The 26,198-nt window shown below is 42.8% G+C and overlaps 1 protein-coding gene across 1 annotated transcript in view; it reads left to right on the top strand.

Moving 5' to 3' along the window:
* The first annotated feature begins 15,453 nt into the window (after positions 1-15,453).
* The window catches only part of dchs1b (dachsous cadherin-related 1b), a 74,902-nt gene continuing 64,157 nt past the window's right edge, over positions 15,454-26,198 (top strand). The window contains exon 1 of the mRNA XM_030100264.1: positions 15,454-15,748. The gene's annotated coding sequence lies outside the window, so the exon portion shown is untranslated. The remainder of the gene's footprint in view (positions 15,749-26,198) is intronic.

Below are 26,198 nucleotides of genomic sequence, written 5' to 3'. Positions count from 1 at the left end.
TATATATTTCATGCATCCTGCTTTTTCTTCATGCGTTGTAATAAAATGGTGGAGCTCGTCTCACTGGGTGTTTTTACAGGTCCTCAGTAAATTATTTTCAGCTCCACAGGATTCTGTTTGTGCGATCACACTGTTACTCAGCTGTGCAGTCTTCTGCCCATCTTGGCCAGGACGTGCTTGCAACAAAAAAAATGGCCATAAAGCCACGTAGTACTCTCATCTTGTGGGAGAAGTTAACAGGTTTGGTTAACAGGTTTGGGTTGAGCTGTGACGTTCGTTCCATGTGTCAAATGTACAAATTCTTGAAATGTTACTTTTACCTGGACTGATGTGGGGAGAATATATCCGTCAGCTCAAACCTTTGGTTTTCTCCCCATTTAAATTCTCTCCTCAATAACTTCAATGATCCTTGACAATAATTAAAAAAAATGGAAAAGTGTTCATCTCTGCGCCGGGGACTGGCCTGGATGTGCAGGGACTGTCGTGTCTATGTTTATGAGGGAGTTTTCGTGAGCACACATGACCTTTGAAATGCTCTGGGGAGTAAGTTTAGCAGGCAGCAAAGGCTTTAAACAGTAGAGCAGCTTTGATGAGGTCTGCTACTGCCCTCTGTATTTAAGCAGAAAAAAAAAAAACAACAGAAAAAAAAAAAGCACTGTGCCAAAGAGTCCAGCGGCATACGCCATGCTTCAGCTCCAAGCACACATCCTAAACACAGACTGTAAATTACAGCCTGTGCTTGGGGCTCTTTTAAAAGCTAACACTTTCTCTGATGCACTTTAATGGCGAGCGGGCACACCCGCTTGTACCCACAGATCCAGGCGACGCGAGCGGCGGACGAAGGTCCACCGAGGTCAGCTGTGTCGGCGAAGGATGTCCTGCTGGTTCCAGGACATCCTCAGAGGATGAGGATGGGTTTTAAACCGGGCAGACGCAGCTGGACCAACTCAGTGCCTCTTTGATCCCGTTTCTTAAAAACTGACAAGCAACATGAGCGTTACAATCCACAGATGTTGTAAACACAGCCTTTTCAGTTTCTGATGCTTAAATGAGTAGTTACTGATGTAATTTTGGTCAGATTTCCTTGCTGCTGTTTCAACCAATTTACTGTGATTAGTCCACATGCAAAACTGGAAAGCAAAATATCAATTGTTCAATAACTCTTGCCTGACAGGCAGGATTCACTGACCAGCATGATTTAATAGATCTCTTGCTTTTTTCCCAATATTTTCCAAATTTAAAAAAAAAAAGAAAAACTAAGCAAGCCCCCTCTGCTTTCTACAAGGACATTCATTATACTGTGATAAAACAAATGTGGATGTTAATATATGGAGGTGAGTTTAATTTGCAGAAAACTGAGCCTGTGCAGAGCACTTCGGTATTTTGTTGAAAATCAAAATGTTAGAACTGGGCAGGAGAAATAGAAACGATGGTGTGAGTCTCTTATCATGCAACACCAATCGCATTGTGGATCAATATGCCAAAACGCTATTAAAATAGGAGAACAAAGTTGTGTGATGGATCCAAATATTGGTGTGGACTTAGCAGATCTGATGAACTGTTACACGATGCCTCCCTTTGTCTGCACTAATAAAAAAAATATTTCAAAAATCAGTGATAATTCATGTCAAACTGCAACATGTGTTGCCCTTCGAAGCCTCACAATGTGTTTTTATTTTGAGAGACTCATGACGTACTGCCTGAGAGCGCCGTGTCAAACCAGAGAGTGAAGGCGAGGAGAAGACGCAGAGGTTCGGAGAGGCTAAGCGGGGACACACTCACTGCAGACTGCAGAGGAGCAGCAGCGGAAGAGGACGAGAAGCCAGAGATGATAGCGTCGGTAAAAGGAAAACCACCTGCAAATCCCGATCACTGAAGCGACCCTGAACCATCCTGCCTGGGACTGATTGCATTTTGGGTGGGTTACATTTTCCCTCTGATATCAGCCATGAGCTGCTCCCATTAAGGGGTGAAATCACAGAAGAAATGAGAAACTGCACTGGAATAAAATGGCCTCTTATATATGCACAAAAACAAAACGCACACACAACCCGAGCATTCATAATCCTTGAGTTTAATCTGAAATCTTCGCGTTTGTTCCACACTTTAAACCTCTCCTTACACGAGAGTTGGGTTCCTCCTCAGAGCGTCCCCACATCAGAGGGCGACAGGCCTTTAGCATTATCCGGAACTGAACAATGCTGGCACGTTCCGCAGCGTGACAGATGGACAGAATGAAAGAAAGAACACGAGAAGCCACAAGCCATATGAAGAGCCTTATAAAACTCGCAGCCTCCGCTGCCATCTCCACTCCGCTGCGATCATCACAGCAGCTGAGCAAACGCACGGCTGCTTGGCGAGTCTGCCGCGCAAAGAAAAGTGTTTCGTATTATTCGGCCTCGTGGATGAAACACAAAGAGGGAGATTATTGTCGTGTTCTAATGGCGCGAACAAGAGCTCTCGTGTTCGGCGTCTTTTACGGTCACCAGGAACACCTGGAGCAGCCTGCGACGGTCCGGAGGAGTCATCAAAGCAGTTTCAGAGTGCGCCTGCAGCAGCCCATCTTGTGATGTACAAAATGTGAAAGGCCTGTTAGGCTTTCACTCACACCTCCAGCCCCACATGGCGCCCATATTTCCCTTCACACACGAACACACACAGCCACACACTCACGCAGAGAACGAGTGCTTAGCATAGCACAATACGCCCCATAACTATCAAAGCCTTCAATTTTTCAAACTCCTTCCTGTCTTTGTGGCCGACTCTCTCTGATGTTGCAGGAAATGAACCATTTGGGGAGCAGGTGAGAGTGAGAACGCCGGTGTAGAAGTCATTAAAAGCCGAGACAGCCTGAAGGGAATGTGACGAAGGTAACAGCAGCAAACCAGTGCTCACCTGACTTGACAAATGTATAAACAATAAGGGTGTTTCTTGTCTTTTACATTTGTAGGAATTCATTGCTAAAGGATTGGGTTTTATATTTCAATTATAGAAGCATCTTTGCATGTATTTTTTTTCCTGAACACTGATCAGCAACACAGGCAAACTCTCTGAATGAGCTCATGTACGAACTCTCTCAGCATCGACACCAGTTGTAACTGAGATGACTCATCGTGCTGGAATACATTTGCCATCAATAATTTACAGGCCCGTCAATGATAGAGTTGTGGCAGATTCAGTTTTTTTGGCCTGCTTGTCATACCAGGTGCACGCAGGCTTTGTGCATTTAACAGCGTTCTGGATTCTCTGTCATACAAATGAGCCCTGACATGTTTTTATATAAAAATGTGAGCAAAATAGCACACTTTATGTATCCATCATGCCACGATTTCATCACAGCTTAAGAAAAAATGTCCACATGAAAACAGAAAAAGATGTGTGTCCTCTTCAATTGTTCTTGTTTGAACGTTTTCCTCTGATTTGTGAGGAGGCGTATTAAATTTTGTGACTGTGGTGAAAAGGAAGCGACTGAGAGAGAATGCGGCCATGTCAAAGAATCCATGCTGAAGTTTCCCATTATAATCCTGACTGAGTTTCTCATTCATGTGTTTTCACATACTATGCTCTGAAAGATGACCGACGTGCCCGTATGGGACTGGAGGGATCCTCAAAACATTTTCATATATTTACTTACAAAAACACTTGACTTGCATTTTCTTATGTTTGCAACCACAGGCATGGAAGTGATTTCGATCTTGCAAAGACATGAAAGAAGCTTGTGAGCCTCGGACACGTACGAGGGAGCGTGAAGGAGTATAAACATTTATGGGTTTGTCAGCTTGTCATTACAGCGGTGGATTAATAATGTGTGGAAGACGTCACGAGACCGAGGTGCACAAATGGTGCTGATTTAATGCAGGGATGAAACATTAAAAAAAACTCTCTCTCTCTCCCTCACGTGCACACGTGAGCGTACGTACACACACGCACGCAAACGCGCGTGCGCCTCTCCAGCTGCTGCCGCTCTCAGGCCGTCATGTCTAATCCGAATCGAACTCTGTTTATTATTTCTTACAAGCAACTTCCATCCGCTCCATGGAAACCTTCGCTATCCTTGGCAATTTGCTGGCTAATCCGTGGTGAGATTGTACTAAAATAGCCCCGCGTTGCTGTGATTACAGAGTTCAAAAATCAGCGGTCACTGTGATGTGGATGGCCGGTGGGTATCCTAAGCAGTGTAGCAGATTTTCTGGTTGCGGCCGTGCTTGCGCCACCTTGCTTTTCCATTTAGGGCTATCTCTGTGCAGAAAATGATGGGAAAGGCAGGGGCCACTTCGTCCTCATGTAAATCCTGCACATGATGTGTTTGACTATGAGTGTATCAAGGCTTCAATGGTTAATATCAGCAGCCTAATGCATGGAAAATTGGGGAATTAAACAGTGGAACGCACCCGCAGTTGACCACAACCTTAATATCCCCCAAACCCTGCGCACCAGCGTGAAACAGACTGCTTCAGGAAGGCATCGTGATATGTCAGAGGAAAGTATTAAGTCGTGCCTCTGAGGCAGACTCAGAAAGAAAAGCAGCAATTAGGTTAGGAAAGGAGGGGCCGAGGACACCGAAAGAGAAAAACAAAAAGAGCACGATGCAGGCCGAGGCCACGTGGGCCCGAAAACAGATGCCAGCCCAGGTCTACTGAGGTCTCTGGCAGGTTTTGAAAGCCAAGAAAGTAGCCCAAAATGAAGTGATGATTATGTCAACAAAGCTCTCAAAGGTGCCTGGCACCTCGCGGACGGCCTGATACGTCCCATTATGGCAACGCAGAGAACGGGGTAATGATGGCTGCCGCATTATGTTTCATGCAAGGGACTGGGAAAGGGCTGGATTTCTCCCAAAGCACTTAGAATAAACAAAATGTGGTAGTTTTCTCACAAACCAGACATAATAGGTCATGCCCACAAAAACACGAAAGGAACAACGTGTCCCTTAAGAGATTTGCATTTTGCCGAATTACCGCACATAAAACGAAACAACTCGAGAACTGGCAGTTGAGTTAAGTTGACAATACGAAGTCCAAACTCCAAGAAGTTAATGAACGAGCAAGAGCTGTGACTGAAATCCTTCCTCTTATCTAGCGGAGTGAGTTTAGGGACGCCTCGTCAAGCTCTCAGAGGCATCTTTACAAGCAATACTTCATCTTTCCTGAAGCGTGTCGCCACATGGATTATGTTCCAAGCTCATATGGAAGAAGGCACCCTGGGAAAAAAAAAATGAAAAATTAGCTACCACTGTTGGCTCCTTTAGAAATTCATAGTAACTTCATTCAATGAAATGAAAAAATCTGAACTTTTGTAATATTTACAAAGCAGACTCCGAGCGGCTTTCGAATGCCTGTTTGACTTGACACATTGAGCAAAATGTGTCCTCTACAAGCTGAAAAATCTTGAAACTTGTGGCCTGAATTTGGTGAGGCATGCTAAAACAACCCCAAATGTTCAATAAAAGAGAAATACTGTAGTAAATTGGAGAATACCTCCCCTGTGGTAGGTAATCACTGGTAGCTCATACAGCGCTCTTTGTGAAGCCAAAAGGCTCGCTTCCAAAAAAACACCTCACCGTGACGTCGGCTCCGAGTGGCGTACCTGGACTTGAATCGTGCAAAAGAAATGTTTACGATTTCCTCACCAGTCAGGAAAGTTTACAGGGAGCATTTAACAAATGTCATACATGCATTCGAAGGTTCACTCGGTCTGTTTTGAATCAAAGCCACGGGGACTATACAGTTGTTGGTGGAAAATGCTCGCAGCTTGGACGGGACCTGCAGTGTTCTTTTTGTTTCTGTGAACTGAATCATAATTGAATAAATATGTCGTGCAGAAAGGGTGTTTAGATGACAGACAAGGCACTATAAATATTTGGGCCTTACCGGCTGCCAAGCTGCCACAGGAAGAGTGAGTTAAAAAACTCTGAGAACCGACTCCACGCTCAAAAAACAACACAAGCTCGGCCCTGCTCGGCCTTGATATTACTAAGTAATCGTGATTGTCTTTTATTAGGAACTTTTCTGTTCTGCATTCTAGCAGGTATTGAGCTTTAGTGTGGGTCACTGCTTTTATTTTCTGCGGTATTTTTCGTAACGTGCTGATCCATCCACTTTTTTTCAAGTCAGTCAACAGTCCATGGACTTCACTATTTTGTCCCGTTTTCCCTGCTTTAGCAGCCTGAAAGCGCTCCGCCATTGGGAGCTACTTGTAGGGAAATTAAACATAGAGAGACCTTGTCCAATTGATGAGAAAAATGTGAAATTTAAAAAAAGGCACAAGGTAATTTACTTTTAAATTAAGTTGAACGGGCTCGTTTGGGGAAGCAGCACCGCAGTCATTAGAAACTCTGATATGCCTCACATCAGCTTTCGTCTGTCTCCAGGTCTTATCAGTGTGGAGTCTAGACTTAACCTTGTTAACCACGTATGAACGCACCTTCCAAATGTGTTTACAGAATAGTCCCTCTCTCTCTCTCTCTCTGTTTTTCTGCATGAACCACACAAAACATTCAGTCAAACAAGACCATGGAAGATGTGGTCGACATGCTGCGAGTCGCGGTCACATGCTGAGGGACACAAAGAGGTCACGTCTGCACACGGGCAGAGATATGCATAAAGATGCAGGTATGAATAACTCTCCTGTGTGGAGGCCGACGGGCGCGGAATGTTTTTGAGATGGCTCTAATAAAGATGTCGTGCAGTAAATCAGGGTAAGCTTGTTAAAAAGTCTTTTGTTGATGTTATTTTGTCCTTATTCACTCTAATTCCTCATGCAAACGCTTTAAGGCCAGAGCAGGTTTTCTGTGCCGTCGCAGCAAATGAGATAAAGTATCCCTTTAAACAAGCATCAGTTGTTTTTCTTTTTCTTAAAAGAACCATTTACTTTTTTAATGTATCTGCTGAGTTTAGTGTTGCACTCCATATCTTTCCAAGCCGCTGGATAATGTTGTCACTTTGCCAAACTAGCCTCAGAATCCCTAAAAAATATGAACTTTGTTGGACCCATTCCATCCCAAGCCCTAATCCCTCTTAAAGCTCAGACAGCTCTCCGTAATGTAAACCAAAATATCGCGTGTGGCACTGCTTGGAACGTCTGCATGACCTTATCTCGATCGTTGCCCTTCTGCGGAACGCTATTTATTGTTCTAGAAATCCAGACGCTTCCAAAAAAACAAACAATCAAAGAAAGGTTGGAGCAGTGGGAGAAGACTGGACTGGACATAAATCACGCTGGAGGAAAGTAGAAGGAGGAAAAATCTCCGTCTGCTGCCCTGGCTCCCGCCTCAGACAGCTGTGAGAGTTGCAGAACTGATTTTGGAGTTTTTCTTGACTGTTTTCCAGACACAAAGTGGCCCTATGTTCCCGCTGTTTGATTCTGAGAAGATAGGGAAAGTCATCAGTATAATCGAGCGGCTCCGTCGTCGTAAGGTAAACTTAAACCCTCGACTCCATTTTAAAAATAACAGACTGCGCTTCCGGGCAAAGTTTTGTGCAATGCATATGTTTGCTTTTTCTCTGAGAAAGATTTGAAGAAGTATTTGGATGAGATGTGTGGACTATGAATCCCACAAAACTGGACTGTAATTATCTTAAATTGAAACTGACAGGTCAAGTTTTGGAAGTCAGAAAAAGTTTCTATGAAAGTCATACGCTGGATCATTCTGTATTCTGAATCCAAAGAGCATTTTTCCACAAACTACCCGATGTACTTGAAGCTTTAGCTTAAATTAACCAGTGAACGAAGATAATTAATGCATTAATTAGTGCGTCTGTGCAGGAGGATATGGATTCCAATTCGAATTTGAGTTACATTTTGTGCTTGCATTGCCTAAAACACAACTTTTTTTTCGGTAACTTGCACAACAATGACCTAACTAAATAATCCACCATATTTTATCAGCCTTCCTGATTTCATTCATTAAAATGATGGGTTGATGATGCTGAATAATAGATCCAGAGACTTAACGGTTTTATCATATTGTTGCACTATGATCCGTTATGACGTACAAACCGGCCAAATGTGAAAGGACAGCGGGTCACGCTGGTCACGTGACGCGGTGTGACGAGTCGCTGAACAATATAGCATCCGCATCAGGACGGGCTCCTGTTCCGGTGGGGTCAAAGGTCAAATCCTTGCTGTCGGCAGTGGACAACACACACAAGCGGGAATAAACAGGAAGCAGCTGATCCAGGAGGCCGGCGCGAGCGACGACTTATCTCCCCCGACGCACTTGACCTTCTCATCTTCCTCTTCCCCCCCCGAGGTCTCCGACACAAGGCGGAGGCGTCCCACAACACACGCAGCACGCACACACACACCTCAACAGAACAATAAAGCTTGTCACATCACGTTGCAAATTTTGCTTTAGATGATGAGAGAGGATGTGTGTGTGTGTGTGTGTGTGTGTGTGTGTGTGTGTGTGTGTGTATGATCCATGTTCGAAACTGGGTTCACCAGACAGATGTTTACACATTAACTTGTACATTTTCAAATATTCAGACAGAGTAATTGCATCTTCTTGCGAAGCTGATATAATTTCTGTTTAAGTCCTTTCATAAAAAATATTTTCTTTACCGGTGAATGATCCACCCTTTCCGTGTACATGATGTGGGGCTGTTATTCTCTGGTGGGTGTGCCTCTCCCTGTTACATCCTATTGTCAGCATGGGACCAAGAAAAAAAAAAACTAGAAGGACTAAGCAACTACTTACAATATATGGCGACATATTTTTTTTTTCCCAAAACATCATTCACAATTTAGATTTTAAGATTTAAACAATTAGTATTTGAGATCACAGCTGTGGAAATTCTTGCAAAATTCTCTGAAATGCTGAAAATTGTTGTGATTGAACTGTGGTCCAACAGATTCAGCTTTTCGGTGCCCACCACGTCGACCCTCCTGTCAGTCACTCTAAAAATGGAACGACGGCGGCACGTTAACGGCGAACTGTCGCTACAGTGCAGCGCAACGTCGCATCTGGCTCACAACACCCACTAAATCTGTTCCCGCCGCTGCCGTTTTATGTGTGCGGTGAGTGAGCGAGCGTGGCGTGTGGAGGTGGGACTCGCTCTTTCCCACGATGCCTTGCATCAGTAGAGGTTCGGGGGAAGGAAGCTGAGGGGAAGGAATGCTGAATGGCAGGCGGACACACACACACACACACACACACACACACACACACACACACACACACACACACACACACACCCCCGGTGCCCACTGTGCAGGAGCTGTCCCGCAGACTGTCCGATGCAGGAAGTTCTCAGCTCTGGCCGATTCCTGTTTGCTGGACGCTTGTATTAGAAGCACATTGTGAGGTAGAGAAGCTTTTCAGCAGCTATTCACCGAGTGCAACGAACCAGAGTGAGATTATTAGGAGAGAGTATTCCAGCAGCTGGAGCTGGCAGTCCACATTGTTTTGGCACACACGAAGAATTTTTAGCAACACTGACATTTCAGCTCATTTTATTCCTGTAAAGTATGACTCCATCAGTGCTGCCAGAAGTGTTTTTCTGTGACCACCATGCAGCTGATAAGGCAGTCAAGCGCCCCATTTTCATCAATTCTACTTCATATGTCCTGCTTTGCTGTTACAAAATTGAACGTGAGCAGAAAATAACAATTCCAGTTGACATTTTTCCCAATATTTTACACCTATGTTTCATGGTTGCAGACATTGAACTCTTTATTGAGAAAGTGCATCTCTGTATATCTTCTGATAAGCTATCAATAGTATATTGAAAGAAGTGCTGATTGGAAAAAAAAGTTCTGATTATCATTAAAATAGGTGCCATATGCTGGTGTTTGCCTATTTTGTTCCTGATGCAGACTGATACATGATAGATGTAACATCTGTGCTTGAAATTTAGTAAGGAGGCTAAAGCCTGTTAAGACATTTTTTGAGCTTATAAGGTAAAATTTATGTGATTTTTTTCAGTATTAAACCACAATGAAAGGGATTTGAATGTATAAATATCATGTGGCGGTGTATTAATATACTTTATTTGAATTTTATGAAATATCCTTCATCATCTGAAGGGTTAAAGTTTTCAATTTAAACATATTTCAGCAAGTGCCCTATAAATGGTTAAAAGTATGTCTTTTGGCATACAGCTAAATCCTCTCCTCACAGTCTAAACAGTTTCAGGTCTTAGATCAAGCCCATTCTGATTTAGTGTATATGCCTGCCTGGTGCATTTGCTGAGTAACAATAAAACATCCTGATATGAGGAGGAAGAAGGAGGAACGGAGGTGTCACGGGGAGATGAATTGGTAACGAGAGAAAGATCAGGGTGCAGAGGAGGAGGCTTCAGGTGTAGCATGAACGTGGTGTACAGTCCACTTCATGCAAGAAGGAGATGTCGGTAATGATCACAGCAGAAGATAATAAAAGACAAGAAAAACTTGAGTGTTTCCTGAGGGATGTCTAAAAGAAGTGAGTGTAATAATCTTCCTAACAACACAAAGGACTTTCAGATAGATTATAACCCATAAATTTACTTCACTGCATTAAAACCTGGAAGCCGGCGGTCACAGGACCGACGCTGATATCAGCCGACATGTAAAGAGAGAAGAGGCCATTACAGGCACAGCATAAAACTTGAAGTGGTGCTTTTAGGCGGTCATATGACCCTCAGGATGGTGGAACCGTTGATCACATGTAGCTTGTAGTTCTTCAGCGTCGTGGTTTACGGTTTGGTTCTGCACGTGTTTATGCTTGTTTCTCCACATGTTCACCTTTCGTGTCGCGTTTGGCCGTGCTCCCCATTAACCCTCCTCTGATTTCAGGTGTTCTCCTGACTCTGTGTTCCCGCCTACGTTAACCTAACAGCAGTTCAGTGAGAGACAGATGAATTTCTCATTTCTTTCAACTGTTAGAACATTAAGGAGGCGACGTAACTCCAGATAAGGCTGAAAAATGAAGCTCTGAATTAGCGGAAAACTGTGCTAAGTGAGAAGAGGATTTAATAATGGCCCACAGACTGAACTGTACTGTGTACACTGTTGTAGATACTTCAGGGGCGGGTGCAGTTGCCACGATGATATCACCATTGAAAACATTTCAGTTCAGACATAATTTCCTTTTGGATTTGGGCTCGTAGCAGTATGTGTGGTTTCAGTCTGGGGAGCTCTGAGGATCACCACTTCAACAAATCCCTTTTCCTGCTGTCATTTACCCACCAACCCTTTGTGAAATAGCCCAAAAGTTCCATACGTTCCATGCAAAAAGTCACACGTAAATAATGCGCGAATAAATACGCCGAATCCGTTTTGTAGAATTCAAGAGGAGGCCGCACCACACACAGCAGGAAACGTGGCAACGTCACCCAACTAAAGAAAAACATTGTTTTTGCCCTACTGGCAGGACAAATCACAACTATTAAAGGTTTACATTCAACGCCGCACACTTCACTGTATGCTGGATTTTCAGTGACATCTGCAGAAATGAACAATGCAGTAGCTTTGAAGGAGCTGCCAGAGTCGCTGGGCCGGTGTGTGGTTGCATGGTACGCAGACTGGCCTCAGAGCAAAGTAAGCTATAAAAACCTCTCCAAGAATACACTGCAGGCACATAGATGAGGATAAATATGACTGCATCTGTTGCCAGTGAAAATGGAGGGTAATTGAGGAACCAAGAGTTAAAAAAAAGGTGTCTTTAGCATCGGTGTGCAAAGAGAACCTGAACAAAGGGCGCCCTTTATGTGGGATTTTTTTTTAATGGTTCGCTTTTCGAGCTGCGCAAACCTGATGAAATTAAATTTCCTTACTTTTACAGCAACTGAGACTGCAACAAATACCACGATAAGACCAACTAATTTACTACGTTATTACATTTCTAGCTTCTCCATCATACTGAGCCTAAGGAAAAAAAAATCCCAAATCCTTAAACATAATCTCACATTTCTAAACTAAAGGGTTATTATTTCACTTTAAAGCCGTGTAGTCCAGTTTGGCTCACAGTATGTGCATTTTTTTGTGCCTTAGGAGTGTTTTCAGAGGCGAAGGATCTAAATTGTAGTGCTGGTCTGGTTTGTTTTGCTCTGCCTTGGCATTTTCAGTGGACCGGCGGTTTAACGAAAAGCCACGCTGGACAGCTGTTGTGACAAAGTCGGTATCATGTGACAGAACTTCAAGACGGTTCACAACAACGCATTGTGGAGGGGGAAAAAATGCACTTAAGGGACCAGTGTGGTGATATTTTTACCAGCTGGGAGCTCTCAAAGAGCTCATAGAAGAGATAAGGAAGTCTAAACAGCAGCAGGAGTTCCTCTGTCGAAAATATGGATGTTGACTCCAACTCTGCTGCAAGGAAACAGTTTATCAGTTATTCTGCCATTTTAGTCTTTTCTGAAATGAAAGCAAATACACAAAAACACACAGATCCATTTGCTTAGTGTTTGAATAGCACTGTTAACACTGCAATTAAGTTGAAAGACATTTCACTGTTACTACAGTTTGTTTCATTTAAAAAGATATTGCAAATACTTCGCAATTACAGTTTTGAAATAGCCTGAGAGTCACAGAGGTCTTCTTGAATGAAACCCCCACCGAAGCGGTGATATTTTGGCCATGGGAAAGGAAGGTCTGACTCAATGGACGCTCTTTCCCGTTTTGGCACCGAGTCACAGAGCGGAGCCCTGACCTCATCTCATCCTGCCGCACAGGAAAGGTGGATCAGATAGCCGTGGCTGACACCTGCACAGACACACGGCGGAGCCGCACACTCCAGAGAGACGGACAGAATTAAGTGACAAAAGTAATAAAGTTAATGTTCATAGCAGATATGGACTTTAGTGCGAGTAAATGATTGTAGGTGAAAGAAACATGCATAAGGTGAATGGGGATTGGTACATGGAGGTACTACTGAGCACTGAACGATGGATAGCCACTGCTCCTTCTGAATGGCTTAAAAATAGAGGATAAAACCTAACTGTGCACATGAGTAAAATACAGGACTTTTTCATCCCTTTCTTCTTGAACATTTACTTTTTTCTTTTGAGTGATCACTACAGTCTACTGGACAAACAAACATGTTAGTTTGGACAATTTACTGCTTTGATGCACATCAGAAACATCAGGTTTGCAGTCAACTGTGGGCAAGTGTTTGTACAGGAGAGAGAGAGAGAGAGAGAGAGAGAGAGAGAGAGAGAGAGACCAGGCCAACAAGTGCAAAAGCACAGCCAATACAGACAGGCTCCTCCATTAGCTCCTAACGATGCATTTCCAAATGACCCCACAGCTACGAGCTGCACGCTTACCACTGCCGCACGTTTATTGGATTGTTGAACATTCTTACTGTAGGTCGCAGATCAGACAGTTAAAATTAACACGCCAGGATACCCAATGTTTCTGAGTATAGTATTTGAGGGAGATTTCAAATGATTGAACGTGTTCACACAACAAGCTGCAATGCATCTATACAAGCGCACATGCACGAATGTCCAGTGTTCAGAAAGTAAAAGGATGGAGGAGAACACAAAACAAAAGTAAGCTCAACCGGACTTCTGGGACATGGAAACATTCAAGGATAAAGATAGAGACATTTTTATTCAGAGACAGCTGTTCGTTTTTTTCATCAGATGTCATTTAAAAAGCACTTACTTGGTCTAAAGTAATCCAAAGACTTCGGTTTTATAAACTAACAGCCCTTTGCTAAGATGGAGAATATTTCTCGCAGCATATAAAATTCTGTCCTCGTAACTCACAGCCATCAGAGGGAAGCTGCCATCAGCCAGCGGATCAGTTTCTATCTTGGCTATAAACTGGATCATTTCATGTTAACCCTTTGGTATGTTTGAAATGCAAGAGGATTTGGAGGCTTTTGTCCACAGATGAGAATCAGAGGGTTGAGAAAGAGGGAAAGGCTTTACATTGCACAAGCTTATCTGATAATGCAAAATAACAAAGGTAGTCTTGCTTTATTTAACAACAAAAACAACAGTACAAGAAAGGTAATGGATATTAGGTGTCATTTTTGTGTTTCAATAACATTAGCTGGATTTCACACTGGTAGAAATACTTAGAAAGATCTATTCAGTTCGATCTAACATGGTAATATTGACCAAATGTGTGTTGACCAGTGGTGTACATAGAACATTGTATTTATTTGTGCTTTATATACATTGATGCTTGAATTTAATTTTTTTTTCTCTCCACATTTGTTGATGGAAAATGTGTTGAATAAGCAAGAGAGGTGTTCTGTCAAGCCACCATGTCATGGGTGAATAAAAAACTCAGTGGTAACAGTGTAAACGTGCCACTTCCCGTCGCTGACTGCAACACACACACTCATCAGGAAGTGGACCTTAAACAGCAAGACAGGATGGATTGATTGCTGTCCTTGTCCACTGACTCCAAAGCCCACCTTCGGCCAACCCCCCCCTCCTCCTCGTGCTCACACACCCAGCCTCCAGACCATCTCTCCGTCCTCCGCCTCTCCTCCCTCGCTCTGCTTCAGTGATGCAGGTGGAGGCTTGACCTAAAATCTGGGGTGATGAATGACTCCCATCGTGCTGATGCCAGCAGTCCAAAGGGTTGTGTGTGTGTGTGTGTGTGTGTGTGTGTGTGTGTGTGTGTGTGTGTGTGTGTAAACCCAGCCCAGAGTGATCTGCTGTTTCCTATGGAAATACACTGATCCATCATGCAATTAAAAAAAAAAAAGTTAATGGTTGTCAGTTTTAATTTTTTAAAGGTTGCTTCATACATTTCTATTTTGTAATAACACTAAATGTAGTGTATCCTGAATGTAAAAAATAAAAAAAAACAAAAAAAAAACAAAACAAAAACAAAGGACATTGCTGTAGTCTTTAGTTACTTATCATGCTCATTGTGTCAAACTGTTATTTTTTATTAAATATCACAATTTAACTAAATAAGATAAAAATCAGAAATGGGCCAATCTAATATAGCTACAATGGATGCTGATGCATATCTGTTTTTATTAGTCTTTATACATGAGAGCAGTGGATGAAATAAAATTCAACATTCATTAATTTTTAGACACTTGCATAATGTCTGCTCCTTTGATGGCGCGTCGCGCGCTCCTTTGTCTCAGAGACTACTTCCACGGAGCGGAGCTGGGGGGCACCAGAGCCTTCTCTCCAGCCTCCCTCTCCCGCTGTCCCCGCTTTTGTGTAGCTCCCCGAATAAATTAGCGATCCAAGTGGGTGAAGGAGGGAGGAAAAAGGGGGCGGAGGAGGGTAAGGAGCGGAGCGGAGGGGGCTGGGCCCGGTGGCGGAGGAGTCAGTCGGCTTTCAGTGCGGTGAGAGGCGCGCGGTGCCCCGGAGCGGCTCTGCAACACACACACACACACACACACACACACATTCACACACACACCGTGTCTGAGTGACTGGATGCTGAAGGGAGAGGAGTAAAGACACACACACACACGCGCCGGCCACAGCAGCACCACAGGCGGACAGAGGAAGGAGAAGAAGAAGCCGGCGGGCTTCATCCATCCAGCTGTTCCCGCACGCGCTCACCTGACGCGGCGACGGAGGCGCGAGGAAGATCCTCCGTTCACCGCTGGAGTCACCCATCAGCCGGATTAGACAATCTTGTGGAAGTGGGATTTTTTCTGGATATTATGTAAAAACCCCGAAAAAGCCCAGTCCAGCTGGCCAGCGCGGCTCCATTCAGCATTCTGTCCTGGCGGATTGTCTGTCGTTTGGGGGGATTGGAAACCCGTTTGCATACTAATCAGGTTTTGGAAGGGATATCCAGAGCACACATCCAGAGCTGCGGACCGGCTCCGATGAATGTAAGTGACAGCTGCTTTATTCTCTTATGCACTGTGTGTTTGCGGCCGCTGATTAATTTAATTAAGGGGGGGAATAAAGGTGGGGAAATGAGCTTTTGTTGGGTGGAGGCTGGTGGTTTCCCCTTGCAGAGAGGGTGCACCCTGCATCCGCACCTTGCACGCATGAGCTGGTCGCTGCTGGCCAGGCTGCTGTGATAGAGGGGGATACACTGAAAGGACTAGAGAAGTAGCACAAGATCAGTGGATTGATCCAGTTTTTAATATTGAGAAGAGCCAGGTGGGAAAAGTGGTCTCCCCTCCCCTTGAAAAAAAAAAGCAGAAAAGGAGGTCAGTGTGGTAGCTACCCCAGGAGCTTTTTATACCTTATGGAACTATTTAATAACCGTAAGTCAGTGGTTTCCTCCTCCAGGATTGGCAGCTGAGAGTCACTGCACTTTTTAGTTTGGAGGCAGGACAGAACCACTTAATAGGAAACACCATGAAGTGCACAAAGTGGGCCAGCGATTGTTGATTTTTTTTTTTATTCCTTATTTTCCTGGAGAGACAGACTGATGTGACAGTACAGGCCTGGCTGCAACGCATCACTCCTGGAGAGGATTTGGAGCTCTGTTCTGAACCTTTGAGCAAGTCACTGAAGCCAGCAGGACCTACTTTGCCGGTGCTGGAATATGTCTCCTCTTGATTGTGAAAACAGAAACAAAGCCTGCAAGCTGACTACATATCTCAGCAGACTGTAGCGTACATTAACCATACAGAGAAGAAGAAGAAAGAGATTGGTGGGTGGTTTTCTATCCGGTCAATAGATCTTGACACATTTGTACTTTTTCCGATTCAAAGTGTATTTATAGCAGGAATTTATGTCTGCATATGTTTACTTGGCCAACAGCTAAAAAAGAGAAGCCAAAGGCATATTTAAGCACCACAACACCACAGTTATTCTCGCCATATCTGGTGTCCGCTGACATCTACGGCTCCCGGTTTTCTGCTGCGAGGAGGGATAGAGATCTTTGCATTATTACACTATCCGCTTACATGGTCTTGTGTGCTTGTGTGCAATGCATGCTGGCCTCAGCGGTAGTCTCTGGTCTGCAGAAAACCAGTAAGAGCTTGGTTTCTCACAGAGTGATGAGGCGTGCAGCAAGACGTTCTCTAACAGGAACCATATGGATATCTAGGTGGTGGAACTTCAACCCAGCACGGCCTGAGTTCATACAAACAACTTATAATTGTTCACATCAGCTATTTGAAAGAGAAAAATCCCCTTTTAATAATTGTTGGTTGTCCTTTTCACAACTGGATTTTCAAAAACATGTTTTCATGTAATAGAGATCATGGTGAAAAAAGATGTTTCTGGAAAGTGGAATACTTTTTAAGGCTATGTGGTCTCTTAGTTTATTTTCTGATTGTGTGATTGTGGTGTGGTGCAGATGCAGTTCGCACCTTGACCCCTCACTCCCATTTGAAAGATCCTTCTATTCATCTTCATTTAGCCGATGTGAGGAATTGGTTTGTGATTGTCCGAGCTTCTACTCCCTCGTGTTAATGGTGTCTGTAACGAGCCTGTCAAAGCCTATTGATTCGGCACTGTGTCAGGTCTTTCTGTCGAGGCTATCAGCAAAGTAAACATCCTGCTGTTTACCTCACACTTCATGTGGCTGGCAGTATTTGAGTGGGTGAGCATGAGAGGGACTCTGCCAGAGTCAGGGACTCATTTCTCACCAGGGCCATGCACCGAATACACTCCCCTCTCAGACAGCAGCTTCTATTCAAACTCCTAATATTGCAATTAGAGGGGAGGTGAGTAAAAGTGTATTTATTTGTTTATTAGTCCTTTATTAGTCCCTCAAGGAGAAATTTCTTCACCAGATTGACCAATTGATAGAGGCTCTCTGCATTTCAGTGTGTGACATTGACGCTCGAAATAAAATTTGGTTTAGTTTGAGCATCTTGTGCTATTATTTTAAAACATCCAACTGGTGTTGACACACAGACCAATGTTGATGCTTCTCAGTCCGAAGCTGTCGTCATGGATTTACTCTGTTATAAGATGAAGTACAATCCCGTATCCACAGTTTTTTAAGAATGCTTCAGTGTTTATTCCAACGGTCGTACTGTACGGGATGTCCGAGCTCAGGCTCCATTCTTTCGAAATCTTAAGCACTCTTGAGGGTTCACTTGAAACTGTGGCGATAAACAGTGTAATCAAATTGTAACTCTGCCACCCACATTGACACCGGATTCCTGCTGGTATCCATTGAACTTCAATAAATCCACAAGAGAAGAAGAAAAAAGTTTTTATCATTTCAAGTATATTTTTGTCCTACAAATCCAGATGTCTTCATATTCATTAAGAAAACAGAGGCTGTAGATTTCACACCAAAGACTTTTTTGTGATGTCTGTTGCAGTTCATTGTCCCAAATCACAGAGCTGTCAGCAAGAAAGAGAGAAAAAAGGGTGAAATCATAACGCATCTTCATATCCAGTTTGTTGAAGCTCAAACAAAAGTCTCTCTAATTGTATCACAGAGCTGGTTTTTTTTTTTCCCCTCGACTTGGAGTTTTAGTTTGAAGCGTGGGAAATCAACTTCTCAGCGCAAATATTGGATGGTGACTCAGATATTCCTCTCGCCTCCTCACGCACGCGATTATACTGATACTTGTTTTCAAGAGGAACACCCGATTATGACCCAGTGTCCACAGTCCACACAAATTACGTCAAAAGTCTTACCAATTCCAAAATCACACTTTTAGAAATGAAGGGACCCAAACACCCATGTGAAAATCTCCTCTCCAGTACAGAACAATAAAAACCAACAAAAATTAAACAAACATTAAAAAAAAAAGAGATTGTTTCCCTCCTCCACAAGTAGCTAGTGGAAATATTTACTTTCCATCTTTCACTTCATGCGTGCTGCTGAAGCCCGAGGTCTGTGTTGGTGTTTTTATTTACCTCTCAGACCACCGACATAGACAAAACATAAACCAGAGAGTCAATATTGAAGTAATTTAATGCCATTTGAATTTATTTCACGGCATGCGGACAGAAAGCAGCATCATGCGGCGCTGTGTGAGGGCGTAGCTTGGGAAAGTCCTGGAAAGTCGCGTTTCGTTTGCATCATCCCTCCACGGTAAAGGCCATGCGGTTATTAACAGCTTCACCAATACAGTCAGAACATCGGATCCCCATTGATGAAGGAATCCCTTCTGCTGATTGTTCACTTTTTACCCCCTCAGGGTGTCTTGGTTGCTCTGGCAACCACAATCACCAACTCTGCCATCTTGCTCTGATTATAATCATGTAATTTAATTATGCTCTTGTTAATCAGAGTCTTTTGTGTGTGTGTGTGTGTGTGTGTGTGTGTGTGTGTGTCTGTGTGTGTGTGTGTGTGTGCGCTTAGGTTTAAGAAAAGCGGTACCCCAAATTACAAAGGAAATAAAATGCGATATAGTGTCCGGTTGGTTTTGGCGGTGTTCGTCTCAGTTCCTCTGCAGTGCTCTTCAGAATAAAGCAGACATGGAGAATAAAACAGACGGATGAATGTTGCAAGCTTTATTGAGTGTTAACTTATCGAGTTTAATAACTCATACGTACACCCTAAAAGAAACAAGGGCAATTTGTAACTTCACTATCTCATGCCGGCTGACTGCTCGGGATAAATCAGCTGACATCATTGCTGTATTATTTACTTTTACTTTTTTGAATCCCAACTTTTGTTCTTGCAAGCTTTACAGATAATGTTTGAAAAATGAAACAAAATCTTGAAAATAATAAATCATCCAAAAGTCATTCGTCTTTTTATCTCAAACTTAAGTTTTTTCTTTTTTTTTTCCCTTTAAATGCACAGTAGTCTTTACTCTTGGGAAATAAAAGTCTTACCTTCCTATGAATAGTATTAAAACCCCCTTTATATGTGACTCTGGCTCTGGAGAAGATATTACTGGATGACGAACTCAACCAATCAAAAGAAATAGCTGGACTCTATTGTAAGAATGATTGACTAGCTGGAGCTTTTGAAACAAGTGCCATTTGTTTCTGATTGTTCTGAGGCCCGGTGCGATCATCATGATTCATGTTTTTGGAGAGGCGGAGGAGATGAGGAGATCCACTGTAATGATCAGCTGAACCAGAAGCAGAACAGAAGAAAGAAAAAGAAAAGGTTTTTATGGAACAGGTGGTGTTTCTAAGGCAATGAATGCATCCTTATTGTTTTTTAGATACATTTCACTGTAGTTCCAGAACACTTTATTTCTGATACCTCATCTCATTTGAGATAACCTTTATTTGAACGCAGACCCCTGAACCCAAACTGCTTATTTTAGCCAGACGACACCTTTAGCTGGGCAACGATTTCGGTCTAGAATAATAAGTGCTGGAAATATCTTGTTATTTTTGATCAGAATGTTCAGGAGGAAAGACTAAATGTCTGGCTTTGTGTCAGGTTTCCTCATTCAGTTCTTCTCCATCAGGGGTTTGGACTGTGGGACAGGCTGCTGAGTATTGAAGAATTCACGAAAGTCTGAGTTTCATGTTATCATTGGAGATTGATTGATTAAGTATGAATCCAAACGTGGCTTAAACTGATAAAAAATAAATCATGTGCAGTGCAAACAATGGGTGTTTCATCTGTGAATAAACTTTAAGCTTTTTTCCTGCAGGAAATCCTGATTACCTGGAGAAAAGCCATGGAACATGCAAACTCCACACGTCGGTCTCCAAGCCCCAATTTGAACTGGGAATATTACCCCTGCGAGGCAAAAGTACTAATCACAACATCACCATGCAGCTGCGGTCAATCCATCAATCAATTAATTGACCAGGCTTAAGCCTTTATGTTGGTTTGCTCTTCCAGAAACCAGCAGCGGGATCGCCGCTCAGACCGTTTCATTGATTCTTCACCTGTGAGGAAACAAGTCACGCGTGTCTTTTACGCTCGTATGTATCTGAACAGAGTGATGTATTAATTTCATAAGTCACGCGAAGCGATGAATTTGAGAATCGCTGTGAACAGAGATGAATGAAATCAGGCAAGCGCTGCCCCGTCTGGGCGCTTGATGGATGAGAGGAGCCGAGGCTCTGAGGCGAAGCAAGCCGATCAGAGAGAGAGAGAGGAGAGGGAGCCCGTCTGTGGAGCATGTCATGGGATTTTAATGAAGTAAGTGAGATGATCTGAGCTCCCGGTAACTTCAAACATTGAGCTGAGAGCTGCGTAGGGCACAGTTCGGGTTAGCGAAGTGTTACGCAAGTCAAGGGCTTCGCAGACTAGATGTGTGTAGGTGGTTCAGAACAAAGTGAGGGAAGAAGAAAAGTTTTTGGTTGCTTGATAGCGTGGAGTCTGAAGGTAGGGATGTTCGGGAGGATCAAGTGTGCTATTCTGTCTTGCTTGCTGAAGTGTGTAGAGCACTTGAAAAATATGCCCAAATACCAAGTTTAGCGTATTTCTGATAAGGTAAAAGTAAAGCGTAGGCATCCAAGGAATAACTTGTGTAACAGTTATTAGATCTGTGGATTAAAGCCATGTCAGTTAGTGAGCAATTCGCTGTTTGACCTCATTAATGTTACATTAGGATGTGTTAATTAAAATACAGTGAAACATGATGAGTTCTCCAGATTGGATTGGATACATCTTGACAGTTTAACCCATCAAAACGACTTTATCCTCAAGAATTTGGTGTGAATTACTTTCTTCCGTTTTCTTTTGGTACAGCATTGATTTTTCTTTCCTTTGACGCTTTATTATCACATACAGTGATCTGTGTCATTTCAATTTTAAAGCTTTGCACTCAGCACTGACCGCTTGATATGAACTTAAACACAGATAAAGTTGACTTGACCGCTGGTTTTAGATTTTCTGTGCAACATGGACCTTATTCTGGTTGTAAATCCATCAAAACGTCTGGTTTTCATTGTTTTCACAGGACATGTATTTAAGTTGGCCGGTGCTTTGTGCAAAGCACTACTGTGATTTGTTGTGTGACACATAATCCTCCCCGAGAACCTACCTTGCAGAGATCTAGTACAAACTAAACAGAACAACTAGAAAAATCCTTTGCTAGCTTTGCTCGATAGATGTCAGAGCTACATTGTGTCTAATCTGTCCAGAAAATGCCAAACCGCTGCGTTTCAGAGGAATTCGAGCTCAACCAAAATATGGTTTTATAGTACTATATTACCATTATTATATGACTATATTGATAATGCTGAATATAAATCATTGGACAGGATAATAAACTGAATGTGGGTGAATATAGCTGATATTTTACCTTAGATGGCCCCAAAAACGATCACTCAGTAACAATTATCGTCGTTATCAAAGTGCTTTTCCTGTTTTTGTTGCAGGCTTGGAGCTTCAGTGATTGGTTATCCGACACGTGATAGAGCTGTGGGCAGTTTCTCCATCAAATCATGGCTTTATTTTCATAAATTCCTGTTACCGGTTTAGGGATTCAGCAGAATTCAGCATCAGTTGAGTTTTTGTCTAAATGATTTTCCAGAAGTAAAGATTAAATAGGACGCTGTAATTTCACAGTTTATCCAAAAAGTCCACTTGAATAAATGTAACAGAATAAATGTGAATGTGGAAGCCTCAATCCAGCGTCTTCATAGTTTTTTTTTCTCTCAGATTCACTGATGTGTTTGGATGTTTCCTCAACTGAGAAGAGCGAAGTAAAGCCGAGGCAGACAGTCTTAATTCCCAGACTTAACACAAAAAGTATAATGGAGTAACGCGATACCAAGGCATTTTCTTGGAGAACAGCTGTCGGCGCGCCACTGACCCAGGAGTTGGTGGAGGATTTAATAAGTAATAAGCCAACTCACTGTCCCGTATTCTGGCTGAGCGATGAGATTTTACACAATTTGATATTCTAACAGTTCTGTCAGCCAAACTTCAACTTCAAGTGAAATGAAGTTTATAGTGTTTCTTTTATGAAGACACCGACCCGGTTTTACCCCCAAAGCTTTTGTCTATTAGCTGGCGATGTCTTCAACCAAACATTTTTTTTTAATCAATTTAATTGATATTTTTGTTTCTTCTGGAACAACAACGTGACCTGATATGACTTTGTGGACTTCATGCCTGGTTTGCCGTCAGGCCTTGTTGCTGATTGGCTGGAATGAGAGGAGATTGAAGTGTGTGCGTGTGTTCGAGTTACAAGATCTATTCGTGGTTTTCCTTCTTCTTTCCCTGTTTTGGCTATTAGCTGAGTGTTTTGTCTTTGAACTTTTCCTCTTTTAGGTCATTAATTAATTCTGTGCTTCTAGTATTGTGCTGTCCGTCTGCGTTCTGCTTTATTCATCACATCTGGGGACAAAAGTCTTTTCATGCTGCCACATTTTGGCAGTCACCTCCCTGATGGGGAAATAACCTCGGCCCTCACAACGCTGATCATTCAAGAGTTTTGAGATATACGACCAGCTTGAGGCAAGGGTAAAGGTTGGGGTGAAGCCCTGATGGCTGCAATAAGCCTCCGGGGAGTGAAAGCAAGTCAATGCACCTTTATTACAAATGTGGGAATATAAAAGCTAAAAATACTCAAGAAAACAGTTTTACATGATGTTTAAAATAAAAAGAAAATTATTGATGGCGGGGACAAGTACGATGCTGGTAGAGATAAAGGACTTACAGAAAGAGAACAATGAGTAACTCTGAAGTTGTGTTTTCCCAGTGATGAACTGCCGGCCTGTTATTGCAGATTGCAAGCAAAACACTATAATGTAAAAGATGAAATGAAGATGACACAAAAGGCTAATTATGCATGAAAATGTAGTTGCAGCACAGTCATTTTTCACATAATTGGTGATTTATTTGCATGAGATTTACATCACATCAGTGGCCAAATATAATGCAAACGTGTCCACATTACGATCCAGTAGTCATGGAAGCACACTGCCTCTGAACACGAACTGCCTTTTAAGAAATACCAGAGCGCTAACCTAACTGCGGAGCATGTTTTTACACAATAGGGAACCAAACAAAAGCATTAAGTAGTTGTTTATACACTTTAATGCCTTCCACATTTTTCCCGAACAATATTTCCTGATGCTTAATTGTTTCCAGTCAAAGCTGTGCTGCTCGACGTTCCTCTCACACTCAGACCCATCTGCTTTCGCTACTATGAGGGTATTTATCTCAGTTTCACCTGTGATGTAATAACGTTTGACAGAGCCATGGATGCGGTTCAGCTCGACAGCTTGCCCTTGTGGGATATTAAACATGCTCTGATGGGGAGGGGCGCTGACTGACGGGAGATGGCAGCTGCTGTTTCACCTTGGTGGAGATCTTTTTCATTGTTCTCTTTTTTTTTTTTTTCTCCGCTGGTCTTTTTTTTTTTCACTTTTTCTCTGTCTGATATTGTTAAATCCACATACTCACAGATGCTCAGCAAAAGAGGAAAAGCTCACTTCACAATCTCTTGGCGGGATGGCCATGAAGGTTAGGAGGGCAGTGAAGCGCCTCCGGCTGTGATTTCCATGGCTTCAGGAATAGAACGAACGCAGTGCTTCAGTTTTACAAAAGTTTAACTACTTGGAGCCATTTTCTGAAAGAAATCTCCTGCATTCATGCTTCCAGTTCCTCTTCTGCTCCCTCATTCTCTTTCTCCTTTGGGCTTGTTGGGCAGTAAAATCTGGGGCGTTTTGTCGCAGGGGACCCGCTGCAGTTTGTAACAGCGCATCTCCGTATTTTGTGGTGTGACAGCATCCGTCAGAGTAAATATTTCTGAGTCATCACACCAGCTTTGAGTTGTCATGCCGCTGCTGCCGCTGCAGACATTCACATTCTGCTGCAGTTGTTTTTTCCCCCCAGTTATTGTCCCTGTGGAATCACATAAGAATGTCAGCGGTGAGATGAAAATATTCAAATGTTAAAACCTGTGTTTTCCTGCTGCGAAGTGAATTGAGACTCATACCGTAACTTCAGCCAGTCATGAATTTGTAGCAGTGTTACTCTATAACATAAATTAGTCCAATACACTCCATAGCTCAATACTCTGATGAATTTGGATACACAATGGCTGCCAAGAGCAGTTAGGATGTTTCAGTGGTTTTCATGTTTAAGAGTGGGAAACAACTCACAGTCAATGATTTTATTGAGTATTACCTAAATACCACTCACCGCAAAATGAGAACAGAAAAAGTAGGACCGAGGCAGATCCTTTACGACTGAGAATAAAACAATACCTAAACAACAAGTCAGCACTTGAACCTCATTTTCATCGCATCAGTTCGCATCCAAATGAGAATGTGGAGCCAAACCATTAATAAAGTCTTATTTTCCATGTCCGTTTGAATCAAAGCAAAAAGGAAAAAAGCATCACAAAGAGTGCATATCAGAGAATTCTGCTTGTGTCTTCCATCTTATTCATTCAGTTTCGTTTCTGCACAGTATTGACAAAGTTTTTTACTTTCAGTATCAGCAGATTCGGAGTTCTCTCATGAACTGAGTAGTCTCTGTGATGTCTCATCTTCACTTCAGCAGCTGAGCCGATCTCACCGACAAGGACATTTATGTAGGGAATAAGTTATAAAGTCCAGCTCCAGAGGAACCAGTGTTTTTATGGACTGATTAGACAACAAATGATTTTGCGGATTTGGGAAAAATGTAACAATTGTGTCATTAATGCCAGAGTTAATACGTCCTGGTAACAATTGGATCAGAACAACAAAAACAAAAAAGACATGCAGTTACGAATCAGATGGATACCATTAAGTTCTAATTGTTTTTTTTTTTTGTTTTTTTTTTTGTCAAATTACTTTTGCTTTCCAAAATGCAGAATGCATTTGAGGATGAGTTTGTTATTCCTCATTGCCATAGCCACGGCTTGATCTACCGGGAAGAGCTGCCTACACCCTGGTTTTCACTCCGTCATTACTAATTCAAACATACTTACTTAGACTCTACTGGCAGGTAGGTTGTGTTTCACAAGTTTGTGAGAGCTTTTACAGCGCCGTGCTTCCCTTGAGCGCAACGCCCCAGTCGTATGAGGCAGTCATGAACTCTCTTTACGGGTAATGCTATTAATATTGATCGTGCCGAGGTGCAGCACATGCATGTATATTTCAGCATCCGTGCGTAAAGTGGCCAGACACTGGCCGTCTGGCCGTCTGGAAGGCCGGCGCTGTAGCACTTTAAAATCACTGGACATAGAGATTGATTCTCTATTAATTAAACCAGTTGTGGAAATAAATGGAAACAAATACCCACCTCGAGCGTAGTGTGGAGAAAAAGTGAAATGGGATCTGGGGAAACACACGATTACATTTGTAGAGCACACACGCTCCCTCTCAGTGCTGGTGACAGCTGGGGTTAGAAACAGGATGTCTATATCCAGATATCCATGGAAAGGCAACTGAAGGGGAGACTGGTGTCATGCTTGTTTCCCCCTAAACACACACACAGCCCAAACGACATGAAAACTGAGATGCAATGCATTCCTCGGTCCTATAAACCCC

The sequence above is a fragment of the Salarias fasciatus genome, chromosome 10 (genome assembly GCF_902148845.1).
Source record: "Salarias fasciatus chromosome 10, fSalaFa1.1, whole genome shotgun sequence".
NCBI lineage: Eukaryota > Metazoa > Chordata > Actinopteri > Blenniiformes > Blenniidae > Salarias > Salarias fasciatus.
This window is presented reverse-complemented; position numbering and strand designations above follow the sequence as displayed.